Raw genomic sequence first — 13,913 nt, forward strand, 5'->3', positions numbered from 1 at the left:
ATAGTTTGGGTTAACTTGTAATTTTAAACTACAAAGTATACCATATTACACTGTCTCACTGCCAGTCCTCCCCCAACATAGATTGGTGTATTGCTATATACACACATTATATCAGACCTATTACACAATTAAGAAAGATTATTTAGGCACATAATCCTTTTTATTAAGTCTTCTTATTAACACCACCATTGTTGAGCTGTTAAGAATGAAAAACACTGGGGTTTACCATAAAGTACAGTAGGTGGCATGCGATATCTCTTATTTTGACAGAACTTATCTTTTACAAGACACAGGAAATATTAAGAGTGTTAAAATTAATTGCAGGAAACCCAGCATCACAATGTTTTGTTGTTCATTCTCATCTAGGTAAAAATTGACTTGCCCTGTGAAGCTGAGTTTCAAGCTATTTTTGCATTTCATCTGCAATTCCTCTTAAAAAGAAAACCTAATCAAAGAGTGTATATATATATATATACACACACACACCACACGGGTAACATTGTATCTCCCTTTTATTTTGCAGATCAGCTATTTATTACACTAGTATTTTTAGCAACTAAAACCTGGCTTGCAATGTGTTTCAGATGGAGTTTATTACAAAAAATTCACAGGAATTGTCAGATGATATTTTAGTTAAGAAATATTTGAGGGGGAGGAAAACCATGCAGTTCAGACCTTTAACAGATGTTCAAATACAAGGGTATGATTTTGTACGAGGGAAGTCAGCGGGATGTTTGCCACTGACTTTAGTAAAAATTGTTTATGAAAAACCTGAGGTTATTAAAAAATATAACTAATAATCCCAAAATAAACAACATGGGAAGGGGCAAATGAAAGCACTCCTACTGAACTGGTTCATTTTAGTGTTGCGTGCACCTAGGTCAAAGTGATGCTGACAGTTTACTAGCAGAAATATATATACATGTATCAAGAACTACTGCTGCAGGGAGATGCTTATAAATAGTCCAAGTCATAAACTTCAAACTCCACTGTTTCTGCTGAAGTATTGCGGGTCATTTTCCAGATCCAAACAGATCTTCAGCTTGTAACTTACACTATCACAGCTACTTTTTATATGTGTAATTCCGTACATTGATTGCCCAGCACTAAGTTCCCATCAGCAGGGCTTTTTTGTTTCAAGCACTTAAGTTGTAGATGTTGTCACATTTTTCTCATTTGTAAAAGGACTGAAGATTTTATGTATCAAAACAATACTTCAGCAGAAACAAATATTTTCTTCTAAGATTAGGAATTTCATCATACAAGAAAATGAATCTGGTTTTCAACTTTTGCCAGCAAAAGTGTAAGCCCTCTATACAACAGGATTACGCATATTGATATTTACAGTAATGAAGCAGACAGCATGACTCGCTTACTGGAATGGGAAACAGACCAAATATCTAACTGCTGATGTCAGTAGAATTCCTGGGTTAAATATTGTAAATTTATTTCTATTATGTATTACAAAAGGCACCCTTCCTCATTAATTTTACTGAAGTCTCCAGATGGGAAACAAAATATTAATTTTGTTCAGCCTTAGGCATTGTTGACTGTTAAGGTACTCACTAAATCACTGATCTTATACACATTAATATTAGATTTCTGCTATAAAAATTTAAGACCCATGGGTATAAGGTTCAGTTTGTCATAAGTATAATTAATTGTTTTCAGAAATGATTAATTTGTCAAAATGGCAAACATATATATTGAGCAGGCAAGACTCCTGATCAAGCTAACCTACCTTAAAGTCATGGTAATACTCATGGAATTATGCAAATTAATTGAGTCTTTCAATGTTGCATAAAATGCTACTACTAGTACAATGCATGGAACATTAGGCTGTTCATCCAACAAAAAAGTTGCATTTTAAAGGCAGCATCTTTACAAGAGAGTCCTTATGGCTGAAGGTCCTTAGAAGTGCAATCTATTTTCCTGCAAAGTGATAGACTTTCAACCGTTACACAGAAGTTGTATTTTTTATTACAATTTTTTAAGCAACCCTTAAGAGAAGAAAAAACAGTAAAATTCCACTGGCCTTGAGACAAAGGAACCTATGAGGTTTGCAGTCAATACTGATACTAGGGGGAAATGTCCTAGCAATAAGAGTTTTACTAGTAAAACCTCATTTACAAGCCTGGGAACTCATGATACACTACATTAAAATCTAAAAAGATTAACTTAATTATGCAAATTAAATTTACTGTTTATCTTATCTTCTAAACAGTAAAAGTCACTGACAACACTGAAATAGCCAAATTATTCTAAATGCACTTCTTTCTCTTTGAGGTGAACCACACATATATGTGAAATTCCTTAACTATTATCCAGAAAGTCCATTCAAAGATAAATATATGTTCCTCAGTAGCCAAAAATTTTGGTTTTTATGTCTATTAGGAGTGTCTGGTCATCAATGAACTCTGCACATCAATATAGCAAATAAAATACTTGTCTCAAATGTGATCACTTGTTATACATAGACGGTTATAACTATGATTAAGTAGTCCTAACAAAATATTCCCAAACAAATCACATGGAATTTCCTGAAGTTTCATTCCCCTAACTTTATTTCTTCATTCCTAAGAACAGTAATTCAGAAATATTTTCAAAGATATTTTGAGGACTGAAGGAAAGCTTCTCTCATGGCTAAAAATCTCTCTCCTACTTCCCACAAAGTCCCACAGAGCCCCACAGAGATTGTGATCTTCACCCAATTTATTCAAATACCACCAACTGACTTTAGTGGCTGTTCCTATTTTACACCATTGTGAACATAAAATCACAATGTACACTAGAACACAGGTGAGATGTGAGTGCAACATCCATTCTGGCACACAGTAGAACAATGCAGGGCCATTAGACAAATTAACTAGTGAATCAATTATTATGGTTTGAGGCAACAGCTTCTGACCTTGGCCTAATAGACAAGTACTGACTTCAATCTCCCCAGTGTCAACAGTCTTGCTATTAACATATATATCAAATACACAGTTATTATGACAAACCTAATAGCCTTTTTTTTTCCCCACACACACAAATACACTTTAAATACTTTTATTTTAACTTCAAACTGTACTTGAAATTGTATGACTGAATGCAGACACCTGCTGATATCTTGTAAATCAAAAATAAACACCTGACGTTTCATTTTTTTATGCAACCTTATCCTAATTAATTTCATATTTGATACACTCACGTAAGAATTAATACACAGGAATATTTTGTCCTGAGAAATATTATGTCTTGTCCTATAAATTCCAATCAAGCTTCTTTTTTTCCTGCAAAAACTGTTAGAGTATATATTTATAAATAGTCTTAAAGAATAAAAAATGTAGAAATTTCAATTCAGAAGGAAATTCAGTTTTTAAGGCTACTGCATATGGGGCACATTGTGCTTAGAGAGCTCACGTGTTTTACCTATGATCTCTAGTAGAAGCTGCAGTACATGGAGATGACATGAAGAGTTTCAGTTTGGGTTATGTGGGAGATCGGGGGCCATGATGCCAGAGGAGCTGTGTGGTCATCATTGGAGATAGGGAGCTGGGGCTCCTACGGAAGAAAAGTTGAGCAAAAGGGTTGAGGTTGCAGCTCCTCCTGGAGAAAACACAAAATAGACTCAAAGACAGGAATATCAGGGCCATCTCTGGCACAAAGTGAAGAGCTATTAGTCAGTAGTGGTACCCAAGCAAAAATTTGAAGACCTCTCCATTTAGATTGTGTTTGGGTGTTAAAGTTTAACAGCATGTGCCAGCATATGAAGAGAGTAGAAGGAACGTGATGCAGCAGCCACCTAACCTCTTACAAAGCAGGAGCAGAGGAGCTCCTCCTCTTTATTTTGAAAATGAAATATGGATTATGGAAGAAGGTAGACATCATACCCTAGAATTGATGTCTGCCTAGGTAGTGATGGTCACTGCTCAACTCTGCAGAAGTTAAGGCAATCTTGTGCCTTGTGATAGAGCAGAAGGAAGAAATGCTGAGCTGCCCAGGCACACGTGCATTAGATAATTTAGCTGCATTTCTTGCTAGTGCAGACAAAGAGCACAGGTGACATATTCATGAAAGTATCTCTCTGTGTATTCCCAAAGACTAGCAACAAAGGACCACAAAGTTTCACAAAAAAACTTCATTGAAGACATTGATTTGCATAGTGTAATACACTAACCATTACTCTTGAAAACAACTGCACTCATTCCATTTAGGAGGAAGATGAGGTCATTTGTTTCATTTGAGATATCCATTGGAAGGAGTGACCTAGTAACCAAAGTAACATGGTCCAAAAGGACCTGCTGTATCCTCCAGTGCCCTGTTAATTTTGTAGATGATTTGTGAAACAGTTATTTACTAGGCAGATCTGGCACAATGAGTTATCTGAGTAGTTTTCCTTATTATTACAGTACACTTACTAGGAACTTCTTTCAGCTGTGACACTTTGATCAGACACACAATATACAGTCAGATATTAATCCTGCCCTGTTTCCATGCAACAGAAGGTCCTGAGGCCACAGAGCAGTCTTGTTCCACTGCTCAAGGGTAGAGATGGGATTTGATCAGGGTCACACATGGAGGGCAGACCCAGAGGCAGACTTTGAAATGTTTCTCTGTTTTCCTCCTGCATAGTAAAAAATAAGAAGCATTGGGAGGAGAGCGCAAGAGGATGGCCATTGTATGGGTATTCACTCATCCTGTTGTAGGGTAGATCTGCATTTTCTTTTTGTTTTCCTTCCATTGTCTTTCTACCTACCCTTAACTTGGTTAACTCAGTTCTCAGTTCTAAACATCGATCTTATAATAGTAAGGTCCTAGACTTGCTCTCATTTACATGAAGGGAAGAAGAAGCTGTGACTCTAGGCAGTGTGTGTTTCTAATAAAATGTATATTACGATTTCCTTAATAGACCATGGTGTCTTAGATGAAGTCCCATATCTGTATGTGAATTAAATATTTAGATACTCCTTTTGAAATCTGTTTTTTCAGTGACCCATCATGTAACTATTGTGTGCATTTTGGCAGGCTACCATGTTGCACATGTGCAGCAAATATGGCTAGTAACAAATCATTGTGATGTCCCAAAAAACACGTGTTAAGCTTGCCCCATAGTCAGCACTCAAAATACAATATTTTGCTCATTTTACATTTCTTCTTTGGTCTGAATACAAAAAGCAATCAGATCGCATTGGGGAGTTAATCACTTGTGAGCGCAAAGCAATGAAATTATCTAACATAAAAGGTCCTTTTTTTCAACCCTTAAAATCGCTGGTGAGCCTTTACACATTTATTCACTGTTGAAAATGATTTTGTAATTATTTTGAAAGAGTCATTTTGAGAGGTATGTGAAATGACTTCAACAGAAATACTCACATGAGAAAGCATTCAATGTAAAGATGACGTAATAGGACTCACAGTGTTCTTCATATTCAATTTCTGGGAAGACATTCACTTCCAACTACTTAGTTACTATTACTTACAGGTTATATGCTACATTCCATAACAGGTATTTTTCACAGCCAGATCTATAGGGTGCAATATTGTGGACAACAAAAAATATTCTATATTCAGGTGCTTTTGCACTAACAAAGAGTCACTGTGGTCAGAATCTATCTTGTCTCTTGTCTCTTGTCTCGAATTAGTTTAGAGCACAAATCACAAGTCTACATCCCAGTAACAGCTTATACCAATCAACTACTCTGGTTTATATCTGCAATTCATTTTTACGGGCTCTGAGAAATACAGACATACGTACTTCATGCATGCATTTTTGTTACAGCCAAAAAAGGGGGACGGGCACCTGTACAATCAGCTTTTATAAAAAGATATCCATAAACATGCATTCAAGAAATGAAATTTCCTTGTTACTGTGGAGCTAGAAATCATTGCTGCTTCCTATGCGACAGAAAAAATTTTATTTCATATTAGGATACATCCATATACTAACATATACTGTGGGGTGACTGCAACCTGGAATTCACAGGATGCTTAAGAGTTTACAGAGTATCCTAATATAATTTCTCAGTATTTGAAGGCCTCAGTATTCCATCCTTAATCTTTGCAGTCTGAATGATCGGCATGGGCAAGCATCAGAAAATAAAGATAATAAAGACAATGCGGGATTAGTGGTATGCTGCAGAAAAAGAACCTTTCTGGCACCACATGCTGAGATGATGCTAACATTATGGTAAGAAAGCAGTCTCTTTGATTGCTCTAACACCACTATATTTCTGAAATGGTTGCTTTTGTTACCATCAAAATCAGAAGAGGCAACTTAAGAGTTCGTTTGTTCTGTAACCTACAAAAAGGACTTCTCAACATCAAAAATACTGCAAGTTTATTATTGTTATTCCAAAAGGTTTTGCTTTCTACTGTGAACCTTACATGATTTGACTGCTTTCTCAGGGCTCTAGTCTGGACTTTCTTAATGCACTAATACAGGTATTTTTATACATCCAAATTAAAAGGGCTAAATTAGAAAAGTATCATATCTACGTCATCGCTTTCTACCTTATATGTCATTTTAAAAGCTTGATTTTTGTTTTTAGTATATTGACATCAAATCAAAATAGTTACCTTTTTCGAGATGGCTTTAATGTGAAAGAATAAGTATATTACAAATGAAAATTGATTTTTAAAAAGTTTTCTACTGAATTTATCTACACAATGGATCACCATTCAAAATTACCTCAGCAAGAAAAAAAAAATCACCGAGCTTCAAACTTTTTTATGTATTGAGTAAAAAAATAAGAACTGCTCCTGTAAATTATAGTTTTTTGGGGGGGGAATGAATAATTAAGTAAAACTAAGCCTTATAATAATATGCTGCATGGTACTATATAGATAATGAAACAAAACCATTAGACATTTTTATAAGGGAGACATGGTCCTCTTCCATTCCATTAATGACCAAAATGTAAAGATTTAAGATCCAGAAATATCCATTTTACTACATGCAATAAATTGTCTATATTTGACACAAAAATCTTTTATGTATTGGAACTCAGAGCGTTAATTCTATTCCTAGTTATTTCTGAGGATATGAAAATTTTGAAAACAAAGAATTCATTCCACAAGGCTTGTGATTTCTTTTGTTTGACCAAAATTAAGTCTGCTGTCAGAATGCTCCACAATCAGGTTCTAAAGCAAACACTTATTTTCTTTCTTTTCATGTAGCCATCAACAATCTTCAAACACATTTAAAATTAACAAGATATTACTCTGCTACGCATACTTGAACTTCACTAAACTTGTTAAGGAAAGAAAGGGTTTGTGTTATTTTCCCTTCACATCAGCAACAGCGTCATTATGGCTATTTAAAAAAGTTGCTGTGCTGCAGTTCCTGTGGCACATGGGACTGAAATTTCCATTACAATGCACTAAGTCTGCCTCAGGTCCTGGAGACTGTGGGTATTATTTTTTTAAATGTTAATTTTTATTTTATTTTTACTTTATATGTAAAAATCTGACAGCACTTAAATTTTAATCATTCAGGAGCTTAATCCAGGATTTCTTTCAAAGCTTAAAATTCCCTGTAAAGCTAAATTCCTTGATGTGCAAGAAATGCAGAATCAAACCCTAGGTAGCTGGATCCAAGCTTTGTTTTATCAGCCAAGAAACAAAGTTCTCCTTATTTAAAGTACTGCACATAACACTGCTAAGATAAGGATTTAGTTTCCTAAGCCCAGCCCTGATCCTTTAATGAGCTGTGGGTAGGCTCACCCACATGCACACTGCTGGAGTCGCACTAGCCCCACTTCCAGTAAGCTCCACTACGGGCCATGTTTCCCCATTTCCCTTAGACTTCAACAGGAGAGAAAAACATCTTTTATGCTGTCATTTCATTATATTTTAGGACCCCCTAATAAGCATTTATTCTGAATTCAGCAGGAGTAGGACATTACGAGGAGCAGCCTCCTTTCATTTGATTGATGCTATTAATTTAACTGTAAGGATAACTGAACAACACGAATTGTGAGATTTTAAAATTTGTTTTATTTTTCTAATAGAGGCATCTACATAATTACTCCAAAAATGTCATCACTAAATGATGATGTATTCACCTGAAAAGGGACAACTTTATTCTTCTGATCATCACTACTGCAATGTTAAGAGAACTCTCCAAACAGGGATATTCTGGGATTATGCCTTCTCTACCCCTCCTCCAAAATTCACATATCCTGAGTTCTTTTCACCATAACATTTTCATTCAAATCAATACGCTTTAAAAAATACATTTATTTCAAAAAAAATTCATTTTGATGGGAAAAAAAAAATGTAATGGTGACATTCCGTAATATTATTTTGAAAATCTCTACCTCTTAGAAATTGAAAAACAATTTCATTGCCTTATTGGCAAAACTAGTTCTAATACTGTATTCAGGAAATCTAAAGCCATTTAAATGCTTAGAGATATTTTTTCACCTGCCCAATGAAACACCCATAACAACATCACACTAAGGCTTTTCCTGTAAAATATTACATGAAAGATTACGTGTTTTAAATCTTGCACAATCATTCTGTATTCATCATATTGCAAAACATCTATAAAGTACAAAATGCTAGAGATATGACCAAATTTCATTTAAAAAAGAATGCCTCTGATTTTTTTTTTTTTTTTTTGTAAATTACTATAAAAGTGGAAGGAAAATTCTAAGAATTAAATTTATATTTGTTAAGTGTTCTGTAACATTCTGATGGTTCAACTCCGCACTTTTTTTCTAAAAGAAAACAGTGCTTATTACAGAAAATAGGACTCATTTAATAGCATTCCACATAGCAAATATCACAAATTATTTACAAGCAGATCATTTTATGGATCTCCCATTGTTCTGGCAATACAATACAATGAAACTCACTATTTCATTTCATTAATTCATCACTTTACAGAAACACATTTGGCTACAAACAAATCATCTACCCACTGTGGTGCCTTTAATTCTGACAACTTTCCCAATCTAATACATGGAAACATTGGAAAGAAAATATTCTTCACCTTTAAGGTGGCTCACAAAGGAACAGAAGTGACATTCCTGCTTCCTTTTGGCTCATAGAGAACAGATCACTAACCTAGCACATTTGCACATGGCCAGTAGCCAGTGTTATTCCTCTGAAGCCCAGCGCTCTCCCCATCCACGCACCAGACGAGGCCCCACTGTCACCAACACCAACCAGAGGACACCAAGAGACAACACTGGGGTGGGGAAACATCACTGTGGAAGATTCCCCACAGATCAGCCAGGGCCATCTCTGAAATTTCAGTTGCAGCTACTCCAAGGATGGACCTCTGTTACAGGGAGAGTGTTGTGTTTGGTCTCCAAGGCAAGATCAAACTTGTTTCTAAGTGGCATAGGGCCCTGAATCTGAGAAACTCCCTGCCTGCAGGGAAACTTGCTGCCTAATGCAGCAGCAGAGCACAGAAGATCTACTCAGAGAGGTGCAGTTAGTGATGCACCTTTAATTTACAGTTAGTGTGGTCAGACAGCCCTTCTTTCTGTCTCTGTGTTTATCTTACTCTGCTGCATCGGTCATTAACAGGAAAACCTAATAGCTCTAAGAGATACATTCAAGTTACAAACACATTCAGACAGTCAAAATGAATCTGATAGCCTGCAACAGCACCTAACTTCACCACATTCATCTCATTTTGGGAAGCAAAGGGGATAGCTGTGTTGCATATGTAGCGTTAACTGGCAAATACTGAGCTTTTGTAATGGCCTCTACAGGACTCATTGTTTTTGCTTAAAGCCAGTGTGCTTCAGCACCCTATTTTCAAGACACGTCTTTACCCCTGCTAGTCCCAAGTCAAGTAATTTTTAGGTATATGCCATTAGCCTGACTGCAGCCCAAACCCAGCAGCACAGAGCTCTAAGTGAGCAAATACCAAGATGAATTTGTAGTGTTAGGCTGTGAAAGAGGCTGTCCTCAGATACTTCTCTCCATCTGATTGCATTTGTACGGGGGGTGCATGGCTTATTAGTACACCAGTTAATAAAATTAATTTGTTCCTGTAAAGAGATCAAAACAATACCTGTTCTGGGAGACCTGAGCAGAAGTTCTCACATGCTTTACAAATACAGAGCAATGTGCTATGAGTAGGTCACATTACATCCCATTCAGGAAACAAAGTCCTGAGAGCCATGTGAAACAGCATTCAACACTTCAGTTGGAATCAAAGCCATGCTAGCACAAACTGTAGACTCATAGCATCATCCTAATGCACACAGACGTGACATACAGGGACTGAGCTAATGAACAAACAGCAGAGCCTCAGGTAGCTGGATCCTGATCCGCTTACGCTGATTTTTCCCTGACTGATGCCAGAAAACTGCACCCCATGTTTGAAGGACAGAACCATACCCGGCACAGTGAGCACCTGCACCACAATTTTTGGCACCTGGTGGGGTGCTGGGCTGCAGCAGGGGCAGGAGGTTATGAAGGCAGGGGAGAACCCTCCTGGCTCCCACAGCACTGTCATAAATGCTTGGTGCAAAAGAGGCAGCCTGATCCGTGCTTCCGACTTCTATCACACCAGAGAGTGTGCCAGGCTAGACACTCACATCTGCTACACCAAAGGATAAGACAAAACACAGCCTCTCTTTTTTTTTCTTTTTTTCTTTTTTTTTTTTAAGGAAAAATACATGGGGTTTAGTATGAGCAACTGCACAGCACTGGGCACACTTTGCACCTTGAATGTATAACAGCTCAGCTTCACAAATTGCTCACAAGCCATGCAGTTGCTGGGACAGACAGCACGCAGCTCTCCACAAATGCATATGGTATGAACTACTGCTTGTCTGTATCTGAGTAAATGCAATATTGTGCTGGCTTGGCAATCCAAATGGCCACTCCAGTGCTCTTTGGAGCCTTTGTGCAGAGGCCCCTCCATTCCACCTCCAGAGGAGCCACTGCCACAGCCAGCTGGCCAGCCCGTGACTGGATGCCTGCCAGGGTGGCTTGCAGCCAGCGCTTCAGCCCCTGGAAGCTTTGTAGCAGGAAGAAGCTGACAGACCATCAGGGATAATGGTTTTTGTCTATTAGGTAACTGAAACATAGTTTGATGAAAGTTAACCAAAAAATTCTCCAAAAAAAAAAAAGTGCATAAAAATACAATTCGTGGTAAAGTTCATGAGAATGAAGACATGTGGTATCTGTTTCTGCAGCTCGTAAGAGAGAACAGTAACACTCTACAATATACAGAATGTCAGTGGTGTGACCAGTACATCACATTCCAGTTTTGGGCAGGAGCCACTATGTGCAACCTGCCACTTTATTCCCACAACTGACATGCTTTGCAATTTACCCACATCCTACGCCGCATTCTACAAAATTTTCAAAATCTCAGATCATTTCAATTCCATTAAATTATTCAATAGGTCCTTTCCATTCACCTTCAAGAAATTTCTAATCATAGGACTGGATTGTAATCAACAAAAGTAAGTACAATGCATTTTCACTGAAGTGTCTGAGGGAAAAAGATGGCCAGTGGGTTAGGTAATAGAAAAACAAGCGATAGAGAGAATACACTTGACTAGTAGAAGTGGCTGTACTAAGGGTACCAAAACCTGTCCTTTAGAAAGTTATCCAGACTTGATGTACAAATGTCAAGCAATGGAGTATTTCCTGCAATTCCGCATTCACTGTTCCAGGGGCTGAAAAATTTCTCTGTCAAACACATCCACCTGAAAACTAATCTTAAACTGCCTGGCTTCAGTGTCCAACCACTCCATCTCACAGAGCACACTGTGCTTGTGCTCCCTACCTGCTGCTCAGTTTAAGCATTGGTTGTAAACCCCTTACAGCTAGCTCTTTATGATGTGTCTGGCATAATGGGATCAACATGCTACTACTACTACCACCATCTACTACCACATTAATCTTCTTAACTAGAGCATCTCAGGAGCTCACACTCAGGTATTTATCCACCACAACCCTTAAACCATTTTCATATTCATTGTTTTCAATTACGTTTTCCTTATGGTATGTGTGACTTATGTGCCTGCATATAAAACAGCTGAGAAAAACACTCCTACCACAAATGCGTGACAGGCTAACTTGGGAGATTGTCACTGAGATCAAATAGCAGATTTTCCCCCAAATAGTACAGGGACTGGGGCATCCTCTGCTCTTCCACATGTAGATCTATCTTATTGCTTAGTCTCACCTTGATCCAGACTCATATTTTAATGGCCTTAAATGTGAATATGCATATCTCTGACAAGATGTGACATTAACCTTTCATATTTGCTTAAGCAGCAAAGGGAAATTCAATTTATTTTCATGTAAATGCCTCTCTCACTCCTTACTGCACATCATTCTGTCCCCTAAAATGCCATACAGAAATGTAGGAAGAGCTTATCTCACTATTAACAATGGCCAGACCCTGAAATTGCTTCAGGTTTCCCTGTGCTTCATACCCTTGAAGGCAGTCTAACAGAGGGATAGCAAAGGGTAGATCTGAGGAGAGCAAAGTCCCCAGCCCTGGACCTAAAACCATATCTGCTGGATGGTTTAAGAAAACTCTGCTAAGGTAAGCTAGAGATGGAAGTACACATGAAGTTAGAATAGCATCATAATTATCAGCATGTATACTACATTAGCTGTGAGTAGAGATAGGACTGGAAAGACTGTAGGGGTTTGAATTCTGCATCAGATGTCCCGTACTTTTTGGCACCGTTTCTTCTGACTGTTGCGAAGAGCTTTTGTGGCAGCACTTCTCATATTCACTTATGGGCTGAAATAAGCCCAGGAGTGCTGTGGGTGGCTTTTGTCATTTACAAATGCCCTACTGCTACTGTCTAAAGGAAGCAAAAATGCATATAATAATAATAATTAAAAAAAAACCTCACACACTTGCTAAAAAAAATAATGCACTGAAAATCCATAGATATTACTATGGTTAGTAATCCATGGGTAACTAACATTTCCTGCCTTTTCTTACTTTGTGGGTTTGTCTGTTGTGCTTTATTCACAAGATGAGTTCAATAACAAATTATCCTTAATTTACTGCTACTAATGATGTAGGCAATTTTTGGTCCCAAAGCTCCTGCCTTAATGCAGGCAAAACACTCAGCGAAGTAGACAGAACCTTCGCCTAAGTAAGACAGGCAGGATTAGGCCAACCTTATTATACAGTTATTTATTAAAAAATGATAATTAACAAGAGGTAGACAAGCTCATTTGTTTAGCAACAGCAATCCTGGTTGAGATACACTGTTAAAAAGTGCTGAGCGTAAGTACTAGAAAAAAAGTGCTTACACAACAATAATAAAATGTATGATTGTGTATTCTATCACATAGCTTAAAAACTGCAGGTTAAGCAAATTACCACTGGCACGATGTATTTGTAATTCTGCCGATCACCTAAATGAATGATCAGGTATGAACCTTTCAATTCCAGCAGCATTTCTCTCTAAATACCTTGCTATTTAGCAGCCCTAAAGGGAACCAGCACATCAGTAGCGCCTTCTATGCACTGTCGAGTCCCAGCTTGAGCACACCAAACTCTGAGGCCTTTTGAAATCTTTAAAGACAATCATACATAAGACAGTTCCTATATTGCAGGGCTGGCTAGCTCTACTGCAGCACAAAACAATATTTCAAGCTTTCTGATATACATGTGTCACCTCTATGTGACAAATAGCTTATATTAATTAGGCACTAGACTTGGTGAGATTGCTGTTATTAACTGAGAGAAGATGGGTTGAATTTAATTGTGTGTGACATCAAAGTCAAGTGACTGATATTTCAAGCATCATTTAAAATGTTTGATATTGGAGTCATTGTATTCACATAAAGACTGTCTAAAAATATAAAGGAGAATGATGAGAGAGGAACTGAAATGCATTCATACTATCCATCTTATAAAGTGAATTTGATGTAATTTTGCTTGTATTTTTGACCTAGTGTTGACAATATTTATTTATTTA

The sequence above is a fragment of the Numida meleagris genome, chromosome 4 (assembly GCF_002078875.1).
Source record: "Numida meleagris isolate 19003 breed g44 Domestic line chromosome 4, NumMel1.0, whole genome shotgun sequence".
Taxonomy (NCBI): domain Eukaryota; kingdom Metazoa; phylum Chordata; class Aves; order Galliformes; family Numididae; genus Numida; species Numida meleagris.